Raw genomic sequence first — 12,378 nt, 5'->3', positions numbered from 1 at the left:
AACGGGAGGCGCTAACCAACCGAATTTTGACCCCTAAGGGTTGATAGGAGGGCAGTGATCTCAGAGGAGAGAGCGTATGATGAGATCAGATGGAGAGTGAAATCACCGAGGATGCGAAGTTGCTCAGTGCAGAGGCTGAGGGAGGAAAGCAGTGCAGATATCTCGGTGAGAAATTGCCGTGGTACTTGAGTGTGCGGTAAAGAACGAGGATTTTGAAGGAGAGGCGAGAGGGCTGGAACAAGGTGAGATGTTCAGATGAGTACAGGGTGCCGGAGGGGTAGGGGGACAGGCCAACGTGTGATTTGCTGGTAAGAGCCACACCGCCACCGCCGCGGTTTGGGCGGGGCAAGTGCTAGAAGGTAGAGTCAGGGAGGGGAGGCTTCATTTAGGGGGAAGGTGTCATCACCCCTCAGCCAGGTTTCCCTCAAGGCCGTGGTCTCGATGGATTTATCGAGTGCTGAAGGGTTGGGGTAGGGTTTTGGGAGGGCAGTGTACCCGAGAGGGAAGAAATGAAAGGAAGCATGACTGGGTCACAGGAAGGGGAGGAGACAGAGGGATAAAGAGAAGAGAACGATAATGGGAGATAGAAGTGATGGGCTCGGGTCCAGAGCGGCAGTCAAAATGGGCACGCGAATGGACACGGAAACTCCGGTTACATAGGCAGGGCAAAGAGTAGGATAGATATGTCCTGGTTGTAAACAGGGAATAGAGAGGAGACAATAAGAGAGATTCCAAGGTTAAAGTCAGAGGTCCCGTGGTGGGATGAAGTTGAATTGTGGATAGGGTGGAGTCAGCTTGGAGCATCGAGGAACTGATGTCCAGGTTCGGAGACGGGTGTGGAGGGCAAGTGAGCTTGAGAGCTGTGTGAGGGCCGAGCATCAGTGGAGGCTCGGATAGTGGTTTCCCGTCCTGGGCTTTACTCTCCTGGGCGAGTCTCAGCTCCTTGTGTATTCGAGCCCTTGTATTTGGCTCTCTGCCCGGGAAAGAGTGCGGAACCAGCTTCCTGTTCATTACTTGAGATATTAAGACAATCTCTGACCTCTCTCTCCCGCCCTTGATAAGCAATAGAGTCTCACAACATCAGTCCTTGATTTAGAATTTGAACAATGAATGAGTTTATTGAACAGAAAATGTACAGGTGAGGATATAATCATAGTGTATTTTGCTTTGATATTCACAGCAAGAATCCTTCTATTATAAGAGTAGACCGATCCCTAACTGAAGCACTGAGGTTGAGTCAGTTCAATAAATCAACCAAATTTAATTAAACAAGCGAACAAAACAAAAGCATGCAGGAGCAACAGCAAACAGGTCTTTACAACAGCTTGTTACACGAGGTCTAACCCAGGGACCTCCCACTCTCTGACGTCATGACATCATCACGTTTCCCGCCATACGGGGCATCACGTGACCAACGTGATGACGTCATCGCGTTGTTTCAGGACTTTTACAGAAAGCTTATTTACACTCAGCAAACAAACATAGATGTTGTAACATTGGGTTAAAGACAGTTATGCATTTGTACAGGAGTCCATTGGTGGTTTTGCCACACTATCACAGGCCACAAAATTAAAAAATTGAGACTTGCATTCCGACCTCACCTTTCACAGCCTCAGGACATCTCAAAGTGATTCACAGACAGTGAAATACTTTTGAAGTGCAGTCACTGTTAGAATTTGGGAAACACGGCAGCCAATTTGCGCACAGCAAGCTCACACAAACAGCAGCATGATAATCACCAGATTTTCTGCTTTTTTAGTGATGTTGATTGAGGGATAAATATCGTCCCCCGTACACCGGGGAGAACTCCCCTGCTCTTCTTCGAATAATGCTGTGGGGTCTTTTACGTCCACCCGAGGGGGCAGAATCGGCCTCGGTTTAAAGTCTCAACTCTAACAGTGCAGCACTCCCTCAGTACTGCCCCTGTGACAGCGCAGCACTCCCTCAGTACTGCCCCTGTGACAGTGCAGCTCTCCCTCAGTACTGCCCCTGTGACAGTGCAGCACTCCCTCAGTACTGCCCCTCCGACAGTGCGGTGCCCCCTCAGTACTGCCCCTGTGACAGTGCAGCGCTCCCTCAGTCCTGTCCCTGTGACAGTGCAGCACTCCCTCAGTACTGCCCTTCCGACAGTGCAGCGCTCCCTCAGTACTGCCCCTCCGACAGTGCAGCGCTCCCTCAGTACTGCCCCTGTGACAGTGCAGCTCTCCCTCAGTACTGCCCCTCCGATAGTGCGGTGCCCCCTCAGTACTGCCCCTGTGACAGTGCAGCACTCCCTCAGTACTGCCCCTGTGACAGTGCAGCGCTCCCTCAGTCCTGCCCCTGTGACAGTGCAGCTCTCCCTCAGTACTGCCCCTCCGACAGTGCGGTGCCCCCTCAGTACTGCCCCTGTGACAGTGCAGCGCTCCCTCAGTCCTGCCCCTGTGACAGTGCAGCACTCCCTCAGTACTGCCCCTCCGACAGTGCAGCGCTCCCTCAGTACTGCCCCTCCGACAGTGCAGCGCTCCCTCAGTACTGCCCGTGACATTGCAGCACTCCCTCAGTACTGCCCCTGTGACAGTGCAGCACTCCCTCAGTACTGCCCCTCCGACAGTGCAGCGCTCCCTCAGTACTGCCCCTTCGACAGTGCAGCGCTCCCTCAGTCCTGCCCCTGTGACAGTGCAGCACTCCCTCAGTACTGCCCCTCCGACAGTGCAGCGCTCCCTCAGTACTGCCCCTCCGACAGTGCAGCACTCCCTCAGTACTGCCCCGTGACAGTGCAGCGCTCCCTCAGTACTGCCCCTCCGACAGTGCAGCACTCCCTCAGTACTGCCCCTGTGACAGTGCAGCACTCCCTCAGCACTGCCCCTGTGACAGTGCAGCACTCCCTCAGCACTGCCCCTCCGACAGTGCGGCGCTCCCTCAGTACAGCCCCTCCGACGGTGCGGTACTCCCTCAGTACTGCCCCTCCGACAGTGCGGCGCTCCCTCAGTACTGCCCCTCCGACAGTGTGGCGCCCCCTCAGTACTGACCCTCCGACAGTGCAGCGCTCTCTCAGTACTGACCCTCTGACAGTGCAGCACTCCCTCAGTACTGACCATCCGACAGTGAAGCGCTCCCTCAGTACTGACCCTCCGACAGTGCAGCACTCCCTCAGTACCACCCCTTTGACAGTGCGGCGCTCCCTCAGTACTGTCCCTCTGACAGTGCAGCACTCCCTCAGCACTGCACCTCCGACAGTGCAGCGCTCCCTCAGTACTGCCGCTCCGACAGTGCAGCGCTCCCTCAGTACTGCCCCTCTGACAGTGCAGCACTCCCTCAGTACTGCCCCTCTGACAGTGCGGCGCTCCCTCAGTACTGCCCCTCCGACAGTGCAGCACTCCCTCAGTACTACCTCGCCAACAGTGCAGCGCTCCCTCAGTACTGCCGCTCCGACAGTGCAGCGCTCCCTCAGTACTGCCCCTCCGACAGTGCAGCACTCCCTCAGTACCGCCCCTTTGACAGTGCAGCACTCCCTGAACTGCCCCTGTGACAGTGCAGCACTCCCTGTACTGCCCCTGTGACAGTGCAGCACTCCCTCAGTACTGACCCTCCGACAGTGCAGCGCTCCCTCAGTACTGCCCCTCCTGGGGTGAGTGTGTTGTCCCACGAGAATAGATTGAGTAGATCGGGTCTATACTCTCTGAAGTTTAGAAAAATGAGAGGTGATCTAAGAACATAACAAGATGAGAATTAGGAGCAGGAGTAGGCCACACAGCCCCTCGAGCCCTCGATCACGGCTGATCTTCGACCTCAACTCCACTTTCCCGCCCAATCACCATATCCCTTGATTCCCCACGAGTCCAAAAATCTATCGATCTCAGCCTTGAATATACTCAACAACTGAGCCTCCACAGCCCTCTGGGGCAGAGAATTCCAAAGATTCGCAACCCTGTGAGTGAAGAAATTCCTCCTCATCTCAGTCTAAAATGGCCGACCCCTTTCGTGAGACTGTGACCCCTAGTTCTAGACTCTCCAGCCAGGGGAAACAACCTCTCAGCGTCTACCCTGTCAATCCCCTTCAGAATCTTGTATGTTTCAATGAGATCACCTCTCATTCTTCTAAACTCCAGAGTATAGACCCATTCTACACAATCTCTCATCATAGGACAGCCCTCTCATCCCAGGAATCAATCTAGTGAACCTTTGGTGCGCCGCCTCTCAGGCGTGTATGTCCTTTCTCAGATAAGGAGACCAAAACTGTGCCCAGTGCTCCAGGTATCACCAAAGCCCTGAACAATTGTAGTAAGACTTCCTCACTCTTGCACTCCAACCCCTTAAGCCTATGAGGGAGAAGGGAATCGAGGGTTATGCTGATAGAGTTAGATGAGGAAAGACGGGAGGAGGATCGGGTGGAGCATAAACTGGACTGGTTGGGCCGAATGGCCTGTTTCTGTGCTGAATATCCCATGCAATCCTATGTAAAGGCCAACATGCCATTGCTCTTCCTAATTGCTTGCTGTAGCTGCATGCTAACTGTCTGTTTCCTGTACGAGGACAACTAAATCTCTCTGAACACCAACATTTAATAGTTTCTCATTTAAAAAATATTAGGGGCAGGATTTTCATTCAGGAGTCGGATTGGAGGCGGGACTACAACTTTCGGGGTTGTAGTCCCGCCTCCATCGAGATGCGGCCAATCCACACGATTTTAACTTGATTGACCTTGTTGAGCCCGCCCAGCGGGCCCAGCAGGCCAATTAAGGGCCGCCCGGCAACAGGTGACGTCACAGACTGAAATTTCATCTGTCAAGAGGTTTTGACAGATGAAATATCAGCGTTTCACAGCTGTTTGAAGCTGTCAAACACTGACAGTCTTACTTCTAACCTGAGTCCATCTCCACAGACTCAGTTAGAAATCTCTCCTGCACAGAAAGCTGCAGGCTGTCACTTTTGACAGATCGCAGCCATTCTGCTTTCTGTGCCGGTGAGATGAGGGACTCCCGGGACCTAAAGGAAGGAAGGCTGAAAAGGTAAGAAAAGGTAATTTACACTTCTTTAAACACTTTAGACACACCAAACACACTTACCTTTGCACTCATGCACACACCACTCACCTGAACACCGGACATCTCGACCCCTCCAAGCTCTTCAACCCGACGGCCCGACTCCTCCAACTTGGCGTGGTTTGGAGCCGTCGGGAATCCCACTCTTCAAGCTTCAAAATAGGGATTAGGCTAAAAACCGCCTGTTAACTACCTGTTAACAGGCAGTTAATTGGCACTAATCCCTTCCCGCCTCGGGTAGGTGGGTCCCAGTGCGGGGCGGGTACCCGCCTCCTTTGAAAGTGGCATGGAGGCGGGTTGGGGGTGGGATGGTGTCAGGACCCCTGATTTCGGGAATTTAACCCCCCGCACGCCTCCAATCCCGACTCCATGGCCCACTGAAAATCGAGCCCAATGTTTTACTGTTCTTCCTACCAAAGTGAATAACCTCACATTTCCCCACATTATACTCCATCTGCCACCTTGTTGCCCACTCACCTTAACCTGTCGATATCCCTTCGCAGACTCTCTGTGATCTCCTCACAACTTACTGTCCCACCTAGCTTTACATTGTCATCAAATTTGGATACATTACACTCAGTTCCTTCATCCAAATCATTAATACAGATTGTGAATAGCTGAGGCCCAAGCACTGATCCTTGCGGTACCCCACTAGTTACAGCCTGCCAACCCGAAAATGACCCGTTTATCCCTACTCTCTGCTTTCTCTCCATTAACTAATCCTCTATCCATGCTAGTGTATTACCCCCAATCCCATGAGCCCTTATCTTGTGTAGCAACCTTTACTGTTGCACCTTATCGAATGCCTTTTGGAAATCCAAATATAATACATCCACTTGTTCCCCTTTATCTACCCTGCTAGTTACATCCTGAAAATCTCTAGTAAATTTGTTAAACACCATTTCCCTTTCATAAAATCTAATTGAAACATATGCGGGGAAAAATTCGGTTGATTTGCACCTCCCATTAGCGCCTGAACTCGGCGCTGCTAACACCTCCTTGAAATTCAGCAGGAGGTTAGCGGCTGCGGTGACCGTTAGTGCCCCGTGGCACTGCAGCGCCGGCAATGACGTCATCACTGTGCGCAGCGCCCTGCTCGCGCCCCGGCTGCGATCTTCGGTAGCGGCCCCTGACGTACTGCCGGATGCTATGTCCGACAGGGTCAGGGGGGCCGATCTGTGGCCGGGGCGGCGCAAATTAAAGGGAAGGTGCCGGGCGGCCATTTTTGTTGCTGGCCGCCTGCCAGCACCTGCCCGCTTTGCCGTCCCCGGCCTCTTCAGCAGCCCCTCCGCGGAGTGCCGGGCTCTTTTGCCGGCACTCTGAACCCTGGTGGCCCAGCTGTGCCGCGGGTCGCGCTGCGCGAGGCCCCTCCCCTTTAATAAGGCGAGGAAGGCCTGCAGTACCGCAGCACGACATGCCGCAGTGCGTGGCGCTGTGGCACGTAGTGCCGTGATATTCACTCGCAGTGCCCCAAGAGGAAGGCATGGCGCTTCCAGTAGCTTTTAGCGCCCCGGCGAAGTTAGCGCCCCAAAGGGGCCGTGACCCAATTTTTTCCCGTAAGATTCTGAGGGGGATTGACAGGGTAGATCCTGGGAGGTTATTTCCCCTGGCTGGAGAGTCTAGAACTAGGGGACATAAGAAATAGGAGCAGGAGTTGGCCATTCGGCCCTTCGAGCCTGCTCCACCATTCAATACAATCATGGCTGATCTTCTACCTTAACTCCGTTCACCGGCCCTATCCCCATATCCCTTGATTCCCTTAATATTCAAAAATCTATCGATCTCTGACTTGAATATACTCAATGACTGAGCCTCCACAGCCCTCTGGGGTAGAGAATTCCAAAGATTCACCACCCTCCGAGTGAAGAAATTCCTCCTCATCTCAGTCCTAAATGGCCGACCCCTTATTCTGAGACTGTGGCCTAGAAATTCAGTTTTGCCAGTTTTGGGGCGCTAACGTCAGCGCCCGCCCCAAAGTTGCGCCCCCTTCGCCGAAATTCAGTTGCTTCGCCCTAAGAGGTTGCTGGAGCGCTAAAAAAGGCGTTACACGACTATCTTTAGGCGCTAAGCCGGCGGTGCAGAGGGATAGTGCCGAGGCGGGGCGCAGCGCGGGTGCGGTCATTTTTTGATTGACAGCAGACCCCGTGGCGCCGGCCAGCTCTTAAAGGGGGAAGGGACGATTTGGTCTGCTGCCACGCCCTGCACACTGCAGCTTTCAAACTAGGCCTCAACACTGCTGCTGAGCCCAAGGAGCCATGGCAATGCATGAGAAGGCCCGTGAGCGTGCCCTGCGCTTCTCAGAGCGTGATCTGGATATCATGCTGACAGCATTGGAGAAGAGGCGTAGGATCTTGTTCCCAGACAATGGCAGGAATCCCACCCACCGCGCCTACACCAAAGCCTGGAGGGAGATTGCCACCAGGGTGTCGTCCTACGGCGATGCCCCCAGGGACAAGGTGCAATGTCGGAAGAAATACAATGACCTGACCAGGATTGTCAGGGTGAGTACCCTTTCCACTCGCCTCCTCATTCTTGCATGTACACCTGACATGATGGGCAAAGGGACCTGAAAGGCCTAATGGGCAGCCCTCAGCCAGCAGCTTTGGGACAGTCATGAGCATCAATTGCACATTCTGCACTTTACACACTGGCCAAGCTATTCCACCATGAGAGGCAATGCACACTAGATCAGGGCTACACTCTGGCCAAGCTATTCCACCATGGGAGGCAGTGCACACTACGTCACGGCTACACACCGTACTTAGAGCCCGTCCTTTCTCTTGCAGGCTAAACTTGCGAATAATTGCAAGCGCCGCGACATCACCGGGGGAGGCCGCGCCAAGTTCCAGAAGCTCACTCCCCTGGAGGAGCGCGTGAGTGGCCTCATGGGAGGCCGCGTGATTGTGCCCAGAGCGTGCGGAGAAGCCGACCCTCCGCTGCCCGGCAATGGTAAGGACCTTGCCTTTTGGCCCTCTCTCGTCGCACTTGCGCATCCGAGCTACCTCCTTTGCCACTGTGCCACCAATGTGCTGAATGCCACCAGTCATGACTCCCTCGCTGACGCCCTCTCCTCACTCTGAAGCTACTCTTGTGCCTTCCTGCTTTCAGCTGGTGACGAAGAGCTCCCTGAAGCTGCCAGTGACAGCCCCTCCGAACAGGAGGAGGAGGAGGAGGAGGAGGAGGAAGAGCAACCCGGACCATCAGGGGAGGACTCAGGTCCCGCAGCAGAGGGCGAAGTGTTGGACACGTCTTCCCTGGACGAGAGCCTGGAGCAACTTTCGGAGGGGAGTGCAGCTGCTGGGACCAGTGGCGTCCAGCCACCCAGGAGGGCTGCGGGTGGGCCGCGGCCTTCCCCCCAGAGGGGGGAAGGATCGGAGGGGAGTGCAGTTGCTGCGGACATTCGGCGGCAGCAACGTGCCAAGGGTCGCCTAGCTCGGACCCCTGCTCCCCAGCGGGAGAGTCCCGCCTCCAGTCCGGCCACCTTCACCTCGGAGGAGGTGCGCCAGCTGGACCAAATGGCCGAGGATTCGGACCGCCGCCACACAGAGCTCATGCAGGTGGTGGGACGGATGCCTGAGGCCATCGAGTCGCTGGCGACCAGTGTGCGGGAGTTTGGGGCATCAAATGCCGAGAGTGGCCGGATGATGATGGAGGTAGTGGAACGGATGCCTCCGGCAATGGAGTCGCTGGCTGATGCTGTCAAGTCAGTGGCGGATGTGATGCGGGCGCAGACCAGGGCAACAGGGGCACTCACTGCTGCCACATGCGCTGCCTCAGCCAGGCATCGCCAGGACACCCGCCGCGCTGCAGCAGCACAGCGATCCGCCCTTTGGCTGATTGATGCGGATCGTGCAGTGCGTGCCCGGGCGAGTGCCAGCGTGCGACATCACCAGCCAGCGCCTCCAATACACCAGCTTGCCCACATTGCGCCATCCGTCGCCGCCACTCCCCCAGTGGAGCGTCAACGGCAAGCGGCTGGAGCTGATGGTGGGCATGCACATGTGCGCCAATCAACAGCCGGCCCCTCGAGGCCCAAAGCCCGTGTAGGCCGCCCCCCAAGGCCATCTGGCGGAAGGACATCTGACCCTCAGGCGCCTTCCCCCAGCCTCGCAGCAGCCACTGGGCAGAGCTTGCGGAGGAGCAGCAGGCCGGGCAGGGGCGCCAAAAGGCGGGACAAGGTCTCGCCCTCGCGGGCCACTAAGTAGAGGGTGTGGCCAGCTTTCATTTTATATGGCGGTGGAAATCTTTATTTTGCCCATGGTTGTTTTGTTTATGGGTATGTTTTTTGCGTTAAGGCCGAGGTTGAGGCCTGGTTTGTTCAAATGTGGAGTTACTCCTCCCCAGGTTGTGGGAGTGAGTCGTTTGTTGCACTTTTTGTGGGGGCCGTTGATTGTTTTTGGGATTCATGTGGGAAGGGGTTTCATTTTTGTCAAATATAAATTTATCTTTATTCAGACAGTGTCCATGGTTGTTCTTGTTAGTCTTTGTTGCCTTCGCCGGCTGAGGGCTTGCGGAGCGGCTGCATTCATCTTGCTTCATGGCCACAAGGCATTCCCTGACAGGGGGCTTAGAAGTTACGTTCAATAAGCTGGCGACGGATGGCCCTTGGACCTTGTCGCTCCCTCCTGGGAACGTACTCCTCCTCCTCCTCCTGCTCCTCCTCCTGAGGTGGTGGTCCAACGTCAGGTGGCAGTGCCTGAATCCTGCGGAGAGCCAGGTTGTGTAGCATGCAGCAAACTACGACAAATTGGGAGACCCGTTGCGGCGAATACTGCAGAGATCCGCCGGAATGATCAAGGCAGCGGAACCGCTGCTTGAGGACCCCAATAGTTTGCTCGATGATGTTTCTGCTCCTTTGATGGCTCTCGTTGTATGCCTCTTCAGCAGCGGTCCTGGGCGCGCGGAGCGGGGCCATGAGCCAGGTACACAAAGGATAGCCTTTGTCCCCGAGTAGCCATCCTCTTGGGGGAGGCTGTGCCTCGAACATGTCATGCACAGTACTCTGCCGCAGGATAAAGGCATCGTGGCAGCTGCCTGGAAAGCAGGCATTGACAGCCAGGATGCGCTGCTTGTGGTCACACACCAGCTGCACATTGAGAGAATGGTAGCCCTTCCGGTTGCGATACTGCTCGCCATGCTCCAGAGGTGCCCGCAAAGTCACATGCGTACAGTCAATGGCGCCCTGCACCAAGGGGAAGGCCGCGAGTCTAGCAAATCCCACTGCACGCTGATGCTGGCTCTCCAGGGCCATGGGGAAGGAGATGAATTGGCGTCTCCTTCTGAAAAGGGCATCGGTCACCTGGCGGATGCAGCGATGCACGCCGAACTGGGATATGTTAGCTATGTCCCCAACAGCGGATTGGAAGGAGCCGGTGGCATAGAAGTTCAATGCCACCGTCACCTTCGCCTCCACCGACAGAGACGTCCTGCTCCTGAGCTTTGGACGCAGATCTCTGCGAAGCAGGTGGCAGATCTCTGCAACCACCTCCTTTCGGAATCTCAGCCTTCTTACACATCGCGCGCCACTCATGGTGAGGTAGGAGCGCTGCTGGCGGTATACCCTGACTGGGTAAGGCCTATGTTGCCGACGCCTGTTGCCCCCTCTGCCTCTAGCCAGGGCTGCCCCTCTGACCCCGCGTCTGTGAGCCCTACGCACATGGCGCTGAAACTCTGCGTTGGCACCCCATGCAACCCCCATCAAATGCTGGCAAACAGTCAAATTTCCAACAGGGCACTTGCAGCGCTTTGGCCTGAGTCCAAAAATACCTGAGCTATTGCTGCACGAAACCAGTTAGCTCTCCTCCTTGTTGTGTGTCCAGAAATCCGTTGCACAAGAGTGTTTGCTGCAAAATGGCTGCCCTTTATACTGCAGGGTACGTGCCCTTTAATTTGCGCTCCCCGGGGCCCGCGTCGGCTGTGTTGCGTTCCATTTTACAAACGCTCTGGCCGCCAGCCGCACAATGGGGCGGTCCGACTGAAGTTTGGAATCGGGGCGCGCAAAGGGCGTTGCACGAGGATGTGACGTCATTTTCTGCGCGCGCAGCCAGGCGGGCGCTAAACTTTGCGCCGGCGCTAAGGGTCAACTTAATTTGGGGCGAGGCGCAAACTGCGCTGCGCCCGGGCGCTACACGCATAGCGCCCGAAATTCACTTCTCTTAAGGCGCTAACTGCTGGCGCAACCAACTGAATTTCTAGGCCCTTTACTCTTATACTCAAATCCTCTTGTAATAAAGGCCAACATACCGTTTGCTTTCCTAATTGCTTGCTGTACCTGCATGTTAACTTTCAGTGATTCGTGTACAAGGACACCCAGGTCCCTCTGAACACCAACATTTCCCAATCTCTCACCATTTAAAAAATACTCTGATTTTCTATTTTTCCTACCAAAGTGGAACACTTCACATTTCTCCACATTATATTCCATTTGCCATGTTCTTGCCCACTCACTTAGCCTGTCTATATCCCCTTGAAGCCTCCTTGCATCCTCCTCACAACTTACATTCCCCCCCAGCTTTGTATCATCAGCAAACTTGGATATATTACATTTGGTCCCCTCATCCAAATCATTGATGTAGATTGTGAATAGCTGAGGCCCAAGCACTGACCCTTGCGGTACTCCACTAGTTACAGCCTGCCAACCCGAAAATGACCCGTTTATTCCTACTTTCTGTTTTCTGTCCATTAACCAATCCTCAATCCATGCTAGTATATTACCCCCAATCCCATGAGCCCTAATTTTGTTTAATAACCTCTTGTGTGGCACCTTATCAAATGTCTGCTGAAAATCCAAATACACCACATCCACTGGTTCCCCCTTATCTATTCTGCTAGTTACATCCTCAAAAAACTCTTAACAGATTCATCAAAAACATAAACCAAAGCCCCGTCTGCCCCCTCAGGTGGATGTAAAAGATCCCGCAGCACGATTTCAAACTAGAGCAGAAGTCCTGGGGCCAATATTTATCCCTCAACTAACGTCACTAAACAGATTATCTGGCCGTTATCTCATTGTTGCCGTATTTCGTACATGACAACAGTGACTACACTTCAAAAAAAATGTATTTCATTTGGTGTAAAATGCTTTGGCATGGTCCTGAGGCGCTATAGAAATGCAAGTTCTATCTATCTGTCTTATCTTTGTATTCCCCATGTCTGCATTTATAATGAAACAGCGCCCCCTGGGGGATTGTGTAATTATAGTCTAAAGATAAGGGGTAGGCCATTTAGGACAGAATTGAGGAGGAATTTCTTCACCCAGAGAGTGGTGAACCTGTGGAATTCTCTGCCACAGAAGGCAGTGGAGGCCAATTCATTAAATATATTCAAGAAGGAGTTGGATATATTTCTTAAGGCTAAA

At 54.2% G+C, this 12,378-nt stretch overlaps 1 protein-coding gene across 1 annotated transcript in view; it reads right to left on the bottom strand.

Annotated features, from left to right (window-relative positions):
- Positions 1-12,378, bottom strand: part of LOC147116848 (fucolectin-1-like) — a 54,009-nt gene that overhangs the window by 40,523 nt on the left and 1,108 nt on the right. The window lies entirely within an intron of this gene.

Source organism: Somniosus microcephalus, chromosome 5, assembly GCF_052327205.1.
Source record: "Somniosus microcephalus isolate GS21.2 chromosome 5, FLI_Smic_1.0, whole genome shotgun sequence".
NCBI lineage: Eukaryota > Metazoa > Chordata > Chondrichthyes > Squaliformes > Somniosidae > Somniosus > Somniosus microcephalus.
This window is presented reverse-complemented; position numbering and strand designations above follow the sequence as displayed.